This window comes from Frankliniella occidentalis, unplaced genomic scaffold (genome assembly GCF_000697945.3).
Source record: "Frankliniella occidentalis isolate FOCC.00 unplaced genomic scaffold, Focc_3.1 Scaffold156, whole genome shotgun sequence".
In the NCBI taxonomy this organism is placed as follows: Eukaryota; Metazoa; Arthropoda; class Insecta; order Thysanoptera; family Thripidae; genus Frankliniella; species Frankliniella occidentalis.
This window is the reverse complement of record NW_026267282.1, coordinates 238,227-250,506: the sequence shown is the minus strand read 5'-3', so window position 1 is coordinate 250,506 and position 12,280 is coordinate 238,227. Positions and strand designations below refer to the sequence as shown.

At 50.1% G+C, this 12,280-nt stretch overlaps 1 protein-coding gene across 1 annotated transcript in view; it reads right to left on the bottom strand.

Annotated features, from left to right (window-relative positions):
- Positions 1–1,260, bottom strand: part of LOC127750233 (uncharacterized) — a 50,833-nt gene extending 49,573 nt beyond the window's left edge. The window contains exon 1 of the mRNA XM_052271273.1: positions 1,083–1,260. The gene's annotated coding sequence lies outside the window, so the exon portion shown is untranslated. The remainder of the gene's footprint in view (positions 1–1,082) is intronic.
- Between the last annotated feature and the right edge of the window lie 11,020 nt (positions 1,261–12,280).

The window sequence follows — 12,280 nt, the reverse complement described above, 5'->3', positions numbered from 1 at the left end:
CACACACACACACACACACACGACGCGTCGGGACGCGTGCAGCAGCGGGGCCCGCGGAGCCTGGCCCTGCACTGCCGATAGGCCCTTTTGCATTTGATTTGCATGTGCTGACAGCTCCTGGTAGGAAGCACACACACACGCACGCACACGCACTCAAAACGTACACGCACACACAATCGCAAAGCAGTCGGACGCGGTTGATCCAATCGGCCACATCATCGCAGCCGATCGCGATCCTGTTAAACAAGTTTTTGAAGGTAGCGTCCGGAGAGGAGCAGCAAACCGAAATCTATAGCGGCTCTGCGAAAAATATATGATAGGAAAAGAATCGGTTGATTTTTTTCACTGTAAGCGGCCCTAGACACATTAAGTTTGGTTTCCCCTTGGCCCAACAACAGTTGGCACACGTTGTATGAGATTTCAACAAACAGCAGAAATTTGCGCTGAGTTTTGCATGTGTCTGATAAGAATTGAAAACGAATTCCGGCCAAATCACTTGAGTCCGGTAGTGCACACCTCCGAAGACTAGGTAGAAAATGAACACTCGATATCCAAACATTTCCGCATTTATTTTTATTTGACCACCTAATATAACCATTATTTAAATCCGCGAAGTGGATGAATTCGTTTGTAACAAGAAAATGTTTCGTATTTACACCTACATATACGAAATGGGTCGATTGAATAAACGGATGGTTCCTTAGACCAATGGAAATATAACCAATGGAAAATATGATAGAGTTTTTTAAAGCTACTTTGAGCCGCTTTGAGCTATTCTTCACTACGGGAACTTTTCCCTTGAAAAGAAATTCTATTGATTTAAAAGAAAAATGCCATGATATTTTCATTCTATTGAAAAAAAATTACATGATTAAACCTAAATGCCTTATTTTTACTGATAAGCTAAGTGTGCAACTGCTTAACACATGTAAGTGTGCAACCACAGGTTAAATACTATGCAAGTGCTTAACTGTGTAGCGTAGCAGCACACTTGCAAGTGTTTCAATTGGTAGGTGTTTACTTGCAAGTATTCAACTTGCATTTGCACACTTACAAGTTTATCAGTGTTGGTCTGAACTAACCTTTGAGAATCCTTTCGGTCCCAGGTCCGTGGACAGCCGGGGTCACACAAGCGCCCAAACACACTCGCACACACAAACACGCAGACGCGCCCGCTCACACCAACACGCTCGCTCTGGCTGCTCTCGCGGGTCAGGCCGGCGATCCTCTGCTCCTCCCAAACCTCGTCGGTCCAACGCCAAACGGGAACTGATTTCATTTCTGCAGCAGCCTCCCCTGTCTGGACCTGAGGCCAGCGGCCGGGGTCCGACCGAGGCGTGGTGGCGGGGCGTGGCGGAGTGCGGCGGAGGGTGTGGAGGGGCACGCGTGGACTCCCCGGAAACCTCACCAGCCGACCCAGGAGGAGGATGATTCACTTCGTGGGGAGCGAATTTGAGACGAGAAGTGGACGGTGGAGGGGGCGGGCGGCGACGCCTTGGGTTTGCTCGCTTCTTAGCACGCGGGTGCCGTGTCCAGCCTCGTGCGGGAAACCCAGGCATCGGCGGCGAACCGTGACCGGCCGCCATGACGACTCAAACCGAACGGTCTGGCGGCGCGCCGTGGGTGACGTGGTCACGTGACGAGGCGTGCGTCGTCGTGCACTTGACTTCGACGAATCAGCTGTCGGACAAGGTGGACCGCTTCTGCACACACACAGACACTTGTGCAGAGGCCGCTGGCGCAGTGACGTCAGAGCGACCGAGTGGAGGGAGGGGAATGCCCCTGCACTTGAGTTTTCAGAACAGAATGTATGTGCCCGATAGCCGAGATAGCGTAGAATTTTCAAAAATGACCAATGTTTCAGATATATTCTTGGTTTTTGATTTAATTTTTAACATGCACGGAAAAAAAAGAATTAGCTAAATTAGCTAATGCATTCGCTAATATGGCCTTAGATGAGAATATTAGCTTTCCTAGCTAATTCCCAGCTAAGAAAGCTAAAATATTAGCTTTCACAGCTAGTTGCTTTATTTTGTACACAACTGTTATGGCTAATTTATTAGCTCTTCTTGCTAAGAATTAGCTAGGAGAGCTAATATTCTCATCTAAGGCCATATTAGCGAATGCATTAGCTAATTTAGCTAATTCTTTTTTTTCCGTGTGACAGTTTGTTCTGGCGAGGAAGAGTTGAAAGACCGGAATTATCATGCATGTGTAAAATAGCCCCTGATCTCATCCTAATCGTATCTGCGCCGAGCAACTTATCCGTTCATTATCATTCTAATCTACGCTTTTTATTCCCCCCTCCCCCCCCCCCTCTCTCTTTCTTGCACACACGCAGGCATACCACATACGCCAGGAGTTCCCTGACCCGTCTAGATCACGCCGCGTTCAGTCTGACTCACGCCGGGGCGCCCGCGCCGGCACCCTGCCAGGCCGCGCTGGCCGGTGCAGCCGGTCCGTGCAGCCGGTGCAGCCGGTGCAGCCGCACTTCAAAAAACTTAATGTGACATGCGTCATGTCAACTGATGGGGCCAGTTTTGGTCGCACCATCTAACGTAACCAAACTTGGATTGAGGTCACACCAAATGATTACAGACCTAGCGAAGATAGTATAGGCATAACCGAGGGCATAAAACATGAAGAGGTCACGCCACAAACGGAACTAAAAATGCGGTCACATACCACACACGGTAAACAAATATCCTTTTCGAGAAGCATGGTTGCCACAAAATTTTCATTTCCATTTTCCCTGAGTTCCCCCTGATTTCCAGACCATTTCTCCCCAAATTTCCCTGAGTTTTAATCACCGTTCCTGGCAAGGTACTGGGGCAAACAAATACCCTTAACTGTAATACAAGACCGCGAGCGAAGCGAGCGCGAAAAATTTTAGGACTAAACACCCTACTGGGACGTCAAAATGTGTATTTGACCTAAACGGCGAATAGACTGAAGTTTGGGGACCAGTCAGACCAAATTTCCCTGATTTTTTTTCATTTTCCCTGAGTTTTCCCTGATTTCCCTGACAGTTTTTTATTTCCCTGAGTTTTCCAGGTTTTCAAGGTTTTCCAGAGTTGTGGCATCCATGAGAAGATCTCCCAAAAATCTGAGGCGCTTTTCGTCTGATATGGAAGTTCCTCAAAGTTTTCCCCTTTTGAGGAAAAGAGGAAAACTTTGAACTTCCATATTTAGGGAAAATTCCTCAGATCTCGCCTCAGATTTTGAGAAATCTTCTCAAAAAATGGAGAAATAAATCTAAATTTTTTGGGGAGACTTCCTATCGAAATTTGAGGAGTTTTCCTCAAACAAAGGACGTTCCTGGAAGTTTTCCCTCTTTCCGCGAAAAATCAGACATTGTTTTTACCGTGTGCGTGCAGCCGGTGCAGCCCGAGCGCCGGGGACGGGGCGACGACAAATCCCGCGAGACTCGTGCAGGCTGGGAATTCCCCCTGGCCGCCCCACGCACGAGAGATGGCCGGCCGGGGTCGACTGCTTTCGTTTTATCATGCTACTCGAGAGTGTACTACTTTACGTACGGTCCCGTATGGTGGGCGGGTGAAAGGTGCCAAATATTTGCCACCATCGCGGCCGCAGACGGCACGCCCGTGTGCCCCGGACAAATACGCACAGCAGTCGTGAGACGGGGGACAGAGTGGGAGAAGTGGAGGCGGGGGGAGAGCCGCTAATTAATAGTGATTGTCGTGGGAACTGCCGGGCGCGTCCAGCGGTGGCCAGCGAAACGACTTGGCGCCGGCGCAAAGGAACAACCTCATTGGCTCGCTCATTGGTATCGGGCAGATTGCTTCCACCTACAGTCGACTGTTTGTCCCAAGAACATTTCGACCTGTTCCAGGTACATTTTGTTGCGGGATCTAGTTCTCTCTTAAAACAAAGGCGGCATGATCTAAAATCCGGGAGATAACGTATACACGTCAGAAAAGAAGGAATGCTTAATGAATGTATTACTGATTAATTGATGTCTGAAAAATAGCTCTGGGAGCGGAAAGGAAAATTCCTCACGACCAAAGTACTCAAAAAACAATGCGCCTGGAAAATTTTGGAAGGAATTCGTAATAAATTACGAAAAAATAACAATTTATAATAACTGTACAACAGCTGTGCTGCCGATCCGATCCACATTCCTTGCGATGTGCCTCGTCATACAGTGTTTTGTACCGACTCCCTTTCATGCTGTGGGCCAGGCGGGCGCTGCCCCCGCGCCGCAGAGCCGGCCCGGGTCCACCGTCGCTCCGGCTATTCGCACGTTGCCTATTCGCACGTCGATCTGCCGTTACAATATTACGACGAATACCTCTCGCGAACGTGAATATGCGCCGATCTATTCGCGTTGCAGCCACGTCTTAGAGTCCTCTTTATTCATGCGAGCGATCGTCGTAAAACTTAGTGATCACTGATCACGGCATTTCTAAAGAATATGTGACGCGGGTTTGGCCATTTACCTTTACAAAGAATAGTCCATCAGTTAAAAATTTAGGAAAACTTTTCACAACGTACCCCAACTTTTAATTGTCATTTTTCTTCAATAACTACTGTTTTTAATTTTTTACCCACACTACAGCGTAGGCCTACGTGTCACGATGGTGCGACGTGAGAAAGAGAGGTGTGTTGCGTGTGTGTGTGTGAGGAAGGGAGCGGGGAGGTGGTGAGGTGGTGAGGGAGAAGGTAGAGGGGCGTAAAAGCGCCGTTCGCTTTTGTGGGCTTTCTGTCGCCGTGAGGGCCGGACGCTCGCCATATCGCCATTGCGTGAACCGCAATCCAAACTTTCCGTCTCTCTCTTTCTCTCTATCCTATTTGGTCCTCAAAGAAAGCGTGAGAAGAGGTTAGCAAAGTGTTAGAACATTCCGGGGGCTCAACCGATACTGTCCAGAACCGCATTTCCACCTGATAGTTTTACTTTTGCGAAAACTGAAATAAAACATCATGGTATCTAAAAGGCTGTAATAAAAACCGCTGACCGAGGGGTGAAGAGGTGCCTCCATAAAAAACGAAGAGAACACATCAACACCTCGGCGAATATAAAACAAAAAAGAAAATAGAGAGAACAATGACAGTGATGCCCCCATTATCGAGAGTACCACATTAATTTTATGGCACTGGCCAAGTCACACATTGCGGCTCCGATATGTGAAACGCAATCGTAACGGACAGGTGGTGTGGTGCAGGCCGGGGAGAGGAGCGGAGCTGAGCGGCAGTAAGAAGCGGGTCTCTGAACTTTTATCAGCATCACACAGCCAGCCACTTCCATTAGCGGAGGTGGGATGGTGTTTCGCTAGCGCAGGAAGTACGGAGGGAGGCGAAGGGAAAGTGGTGGGGGAGGGTCAATGCTCATATCACCGCAGAGGGAAAAAAGGGAGCTAGGCTTTTTTTTCTCTCGAACCCATTAGTTCTTAGTCTTAACATTTGCAAAATATCATTTGATTGAAGATGGCATAGTCTACTCAGGACAATCCTGTCGACAGAGGCTGGCGACGAACACTTTTGCGACTAGTGGCTGAGGTGAGATGACCATTACTAAGATCTGCATGCTCCCAAACAACGCCAGCGGCTACAACAACAACAACATGATGCAATTTTCTTGATGATGGTCACGGGGACCGTAACACATTGCAATTCGACACCAGAGTGCGCCCGAGTCCGCCGCTTCGTCCTTTCTGAAAAGCGACTCTCGGCGAAGTCATCCGTCACGAAGCGACAGCAGCAGCGGACTGCGGGATGGTCGCCGTCCACCCGAGTACGGAGGGGATGGGGGCTACACGGCGGAAAACGGGAAAAAGAAGCAATTCGGAGATTGAAGAAGAACGTTGGCAGGCTATGTAAGAAAGATTAAGCCCAGAGATATATTAGTGATATATCAGTGAGTATTTCGAACTACGCATAGGGAGAAAAGGGGGGGGGGGTTCGCACTGGCCCCGCCACCGGCCAGGACGACGAGGACGACGCTAGATGCCGGGGGGCCGGCCGGCCCGCGGCCCCGTGTCCTGTCTGCCCATGTGTCCAAACACAATGCGAGCGAGTCTCCCCCCACCCTCTTTCTCTCCTTCTCGTACGGTCACCGGCCACCGGAACGGGTTACACTACACTCCGGGGCCAGGGGGGTTTACGACTTTGCCAAAAGTGACTATTTGCTAAACGACCCAGCAGGTCGGGGTCAGTGTGTCAGCCAAGCCAGCCGCGTGAGCGCGCGTCCGAGCTGTCCACGACGACTCGGGAGAAACCAAGTAGCGCATTTCTGAGTCATTATTTGGGGCACTAAATATTTTAATATGACGGAAAATTCCGGAAAAGAAATCTAAAGTTTTTTTCAAAAATAAGCTCAAAACGCGTTTTTTCTGAAGGATTTCACGCACCGATACTTTGTTTACACCGTGGGCGCCGCGCAAGGTGGGCAGCCGATGCACACGCCTGTTGGACGGTTTTGCGTAAATTAAGAACTGAATAAAATTGGTAAGATATTGGCGTTCAAAGACACGTCTATGGACGCCAATATGGCGTTCTCCTCAGCAAACACCAAAATTTTGCTCAGTTTTTAGCGAGAAGTTTAGCTATGTCTGCTGTGCTCTCACACTCAATCTGTTTGCCCATCCACCACCGCAAGGCTCTGAACTTGTTTTTGTCACATTAACCTTTTCCAAATTTTTATAAGGCCCAACTCCCTCCCTTGCCCTTGCCGTTGTTAGCAAAAAAATAAAATTGAACGAATAGTCTTAAGTTGGAGGGTAGTTTCGTTTACCGTCGCGCAGGCGAATGAAACTGGTCGCGCGAGTATACAAGTCGATAGCAGAGCGCAAATAACTAGCGATCGGGTGCGCTCGGAGGCGGCGGCGGCGGCTCGTCGTCAAGGGACAGACGAAGTAATACCGCCTGGACGCCCGCCTCATGCAAGCCGTTCCGCGGGGCGCGTGTCTCGCCTCCACAGCGCGCCGCGGGGCGGGGCGGGGCGGGGCGGGGCAAGGGGGGGCGAGGGCCATTCCAGCGGCTCAACGCAGCCCTGGCCGCGTGTGTGACGCCTGCTAAACGACAGCGACATCGTTGCCAATATCACCGCGCGCTCCCTGGCCGCGGAAATGGTACCTCTCTTTCTCTCGCCCTCGCCACCCACACCTCCCTCTCTCTCCCCCTTTCTCTCTATCTTTCTCTCGACCTACAAGCCATCCCACCCGCACGCCGGCCCAGCGCCGTGGTGTTGCAGCGGAAGCCGTTTGCATTCGCCATCCGCCACACTTGTTCGCAGCGACTGTTCTGCCTGGAGGAGTGCTGGCGGGTTCCGAGGCGGTCTAAGTGTTGCGGCTAATCGTGGTGATGATATAAAAACGTAGGGGCACCTTATGAAAATCACGAAACCACATGAAATAACTCTTCGATGTTGTTTTATTTTTTTATCTTTGGCTTTTTAAAAATTTGCCTGCTGGCTACTACAGCCAAGAAATAATCACTACAGTGGCTTAACTCTTACCGAGATGATTTTCACTCTATATGAAAACAGCCAGGACAAGGTGAAACATAGCGAATACCCCAGCAATGTCTCGATGCATTTTCATAACACAAGAATGTGACTCATTTTCTTTCGCCCTTTTCTTGTTTGCGGTGCAGCCTGCAGTGCAGCCTGCAGTGCAGCCTGCAGTGCAGCCTGCAGTGCAGCCTGCAGTGCAGCCTGCAGTGCAGGCGGCGGCGGCAGCGCGGCGGGGACGCTCAACTCCAGGAGCCTTTGCCGGCTTCGCTCGGCTGGGTTGGCACGGTGCGGCAAAGCCCTCCGCCAGCCCCGGCCAGCCCGGCCAGCGCCAGCACACGAGATAACTTCACGTCGTCCTCCTCGCGGCCGGCCTAAGTGAAGGAGGGGGAGGGGGAGGGGGGTGCCTCCGCGGCTCCACCGTGATATGCATGTCACGCGCCAACTCAAACTGCTATCGATAAAATGATGGCTTTATTGGCCACAAGGGCAGCCATTCTGGAAGGGGCGCCTCGCCGCCGCCGCCGCCAAGGCAGGTCGCCAAAACGACTTTAGCTACTGCAGCTGGCTGCACCTGCAGCTGACACGCGCGCGCGCACCACACCGCTCCACCTTCTAATGCCTTTTCCTGGTAGAGAATAAAAACGCCCCTTCCAGAACCGGTATTTGAACCTATCCCCGCCATTGCCGCCGTCAGCCGCAGCCGCCAGCAGCGCAGCTTCTCTTGTTGTCCCCCCTCCCCCTCCCCTCAGTACGTTTTCCTGCTGCTTGGGGGAGGACGCGTAGTTTATCAATTTTTTCCTCGGCGGAGGGGCGGGCCGCGGAGCGGGAGCAGCGCCCTCGGCTCGGCAGCGCACCCGCCAGCGCGGCCGCACTCGCCCGCCTGCAGCGCTCGGGGTGGCAAATCTCATTTACGGGCAATATCGGGGTGGTGTTGATGCGATTTCCTCGACCTTCTTGCACTCCGCCGACACTGCCGGGAGGAGAAAAAAATTGCATGCACGCACACACACACATTTGCCAGGAAAGGGAATTGGGTTTAGGAAGCGGGAAGGGGAGCGGAGTGCGGGCTAGGCGCGGCAGGTCAAGAGATTTATGGCGACGGGGGTGGGGCCTCTGTCGGGTGTCGCGTGTTGTACACGCTCGTCCGCTCTCACGTACGTGCGCGAATGTGCGTGCGTGTGCGTGCATGCCCTGACCCATGCCAAGCTGTACCGCTTGCACCTGATGGCTCCAGCGCGTGCTTCCGATTAGCATTAGGGTAGTGAATTGAAGGCTGCGGTGAGATATTTACCATTATTTATTTATTTTATTTCACACCCTACGAATTCTTTGTCAAGTTAATTTTTCCGCGTACTGTTATGACCTTTACTTTGCAAAAAGGAAAAATAGTTTGTCTTACTTTGGTATTATGGTTATTGCTTAACGTCATTACGATTCACCGTGGATGTGATTATGTTATTATTTCCGATCAGACATCGAAGAGTAAAGCTCGAGATGAGTCCATTCACGGTGGAGACGTTGGCCGTCTTCTTGTCAGCCCGTCACGGGACCGTCACGCCGGCGGCCGTCGTGTGACCCCCTTTGTGCCCCGGTGTGACTGATGCAGCCCATCTTTTTTTTACATTTTTTTCCTTCTTATTCTTCCTCCTTCTCCTCTTCCAGGTCATCATCGTGTTACCGCGATGCGTCTCATTTCTGCCATCGATACGCCCAATGCACCTCGTTCTCCTTCTCCTTTTTTACAAAGGGGAGCGTGGTAATGACAGCGCCGTATAAGGCACGAGGCACGTTCTGGGATGTGTCATATACATGTACGAAAAAATGTTACTGTAATTATTAAACAAACGCTCTCAACTGGCCATAGAAATGGTAAATTTGCCTCTGGCACGAAGGCCAAACTATCAAGATTACACAAATCAATCCATTATCACAAAAAAGAAACCTTTATTGAAAAGAACTACCTTAGTCTTTTAGAGTAAATGACAAATTGACCAATAAAATGAAACAGATACGGGTAAGGTCCTAGCTTTCATGCTCTAGCAGGTAGCGCTCCCCCACACAGGATTAAAAGTTCATGATGGTGTTCAGAGGACGTCAGTTTGCACCGCACAGCGGCTCTGCTAATAGGCTTTCGTCTCCCCTCCTCCAATCCCCTCTTTCCTCCTCTCCCGCTGCTCTCTAACTCTGTCTTTTTCTACACACATACTTCTTGGCAAGCGGCAACGCCGATCTGAGGTCGTTCATCCTTGAGGATAAAACTGTCAAATTTGTTGGATACTTGGCATTCTACAAAGTCACCAAGTCTGCTGCGTTTAAATTTATATCTTTTAAGCGCGCTTCTGTACAACACATCGAAACACGCAGGCGGAAAGAGGGAAGGGGGATTCGAGCAGTACATATGTGCTCAAGCACAACAACTACTTTTCTTCTTGCATGTTTTGATGTTTGTTTCTTCATTGTTTATTTATTTGTGCGTTTGTTTGTTTGTTTATTACAGCAAAATCCCTTGGCGTACTACCTGGCCGGAAGACTCGTCGCTACTCGATAATGTTATGGTTCCTTTGGCAAAACGCTACAGTATTTTCCCACGAGGCAAATAGTTCTTTGAGAATAGAAGAATGGGAAAAATATGACTTTTGTGTTTGCAGTGGTAGGTTTTTATTTCAAGGCACCAATGCGCATGTAAACCATGTAAAAGGCATTTATCAATTTCTATCGATATACCTTTTTTGATACTGAAACATGGAATAAACATCTACCCGTAAAAATTCCACATGGAATTCTGCGAATTCTGCGAACAGAACTGATTCAAAGAATTCGCCTAAATTTCAGAAACCAAAAGACGACAGGGTGACAACTGAAATTATTTCGAGATTTTGCCGACTATGCACGAAGCAGCCCACTGCATAACGCGCTCTCAGCCGACCAGAATAAGACGAAAGCGAGTATTATCGCTGACATGGTACTCGGCAGGATACCTGCGCTACTCACCGAGTACTCTCCAAAGCACTTATTAGCAGGTTCTTCTCACTGCAAATAAGAGCAAGAATAAGTGAGGATAGTCCAGTGGGGCCTCTGGAGAAGCTCTGATTTGCTCGGTCCAACCAACCAAGGACACGCCATCAGGACCAGTGGCTAAGAGGGGAAGAGAGGGCTATAACTTCCGAATTCTTAGAGAAAATGTAAAAAGCATCGAGATGGAACAGCGCCGATTTAGCATTTGATTTGCATGGCTTTTATGAAGGAAATAAAATTTCCCATTCAACCGAACGTGGTCCGATGAAGCGGCGCCGTTGTTAATCCTCCTGTGCTTTCGTACTATAGTAGCAAACCAATAATGCATTACTGTATCACTATCGAAGAGGAGCATCATCATCGCCACCGTCATCATCATGGCCATCACCACCACCACCATCATGAGCAGCAGCAGGTTGCATAAGGCCCTTCCCCTTTTGCATCACATTATGCAGGAACGTCGCACCGGCCAACCGCAGCGGGACAGGATTGGTCTCGCCTGATCAAAACGGCCAGCCCTGCACGCACAGCCTATAAGCGGCAAGGATTTTACGATGCCATTTTAAAATAAATAAGTAAAAGAAAAAGTCAAAATTAATATTTTTTTAGCACGGAAAAGGTGAGCATGACAGCGCCTCTAAGCCAGTTTAGTACTGATATAAGACTGACTCCATATTTAAAATTCATCCATTTCAAGGCGACGATGGAAGGGAAGGAAGTGCTACACTTATCACACTTGTTCGGTCGTTCTTCTTTACCATGCATATACAATGCGACTTTCTTAGAGTGCAATGCGCCCCGAGCCAAACCAAAGCTTCGAACTGAACTCGGCCGGAAACCCAATTTCACGGCAGGGTCGGCGGAGAGGCCGGCGCGCTGGAGGGAGGGGTCCAGCGGGTCTGCATCGTGTTGCAGCCGATTACCATGGCCAAGATGCACGGGCACTGCCACAGGCACCGCCATGGGGAACTGCCATGGGAAAACACACTATAAGCAGCGACGAGCCAAGGACAGCACCATAACACGAGCCCCGGACCACCACAGCACGTACGAAAATAAAATAAAATTGAGTGAAAAATGAATTGGAAAGAGACGGCTTTGCGCACCTGTCGAAAACCATTTGGCAGCATCTTCCGGGATGGGCGATATAAACACGACATAACTCATGGAGAATCGCAATACGCAGGTGAAGAGGTCGCCTGCTGCGGGATCTTCCTCACCTGCGCACATTGCGATTCACGATCGGAGCGAGTAAGAACTTTGTGGTTGCGATCGGCAGTCCCCCTCCTCGTCGCTCCCCGCGGAGAGGTACGGGCCCAGACGGCGGCGTGTATTCGGTTTCGCCTCCCCTTTTCGGCCGTAAACCTACCGCGTGTCCGACGCCGACCAGACGTCACTACGGTGATGCACAGCGCCGCGCAGCGCTCGCCCCAAACAGCCTCAATGACAATAAAACAAGTCTCCCTTATATCGGTATCCTTGCCCTCGACGGCGCTGTCGTAAGCTACAACCACCCCCCATACCTCCCCACCCTTTCTTGCAAGCGGGAAGTCGGGTCAAGTCGTCCGCCGCAAAACAAAATATGAATTTAAAAAAAAAAAATTGCTGAAATTAATGAGGACGTGTACCTCCCGATTTACAGCCAGCTGAGCCGAGCTGCCGCTCAGCTACTGGCGTGGCGTGCGAGATCCGCTCGCGATAACAAAAGGGAAAAGAAGTATTATTATGATATAGCCAAATTGTTCTGTAAGGCTTATACGTGCAAAATGATTTAAGAGACAAGCGCGGCTGCTA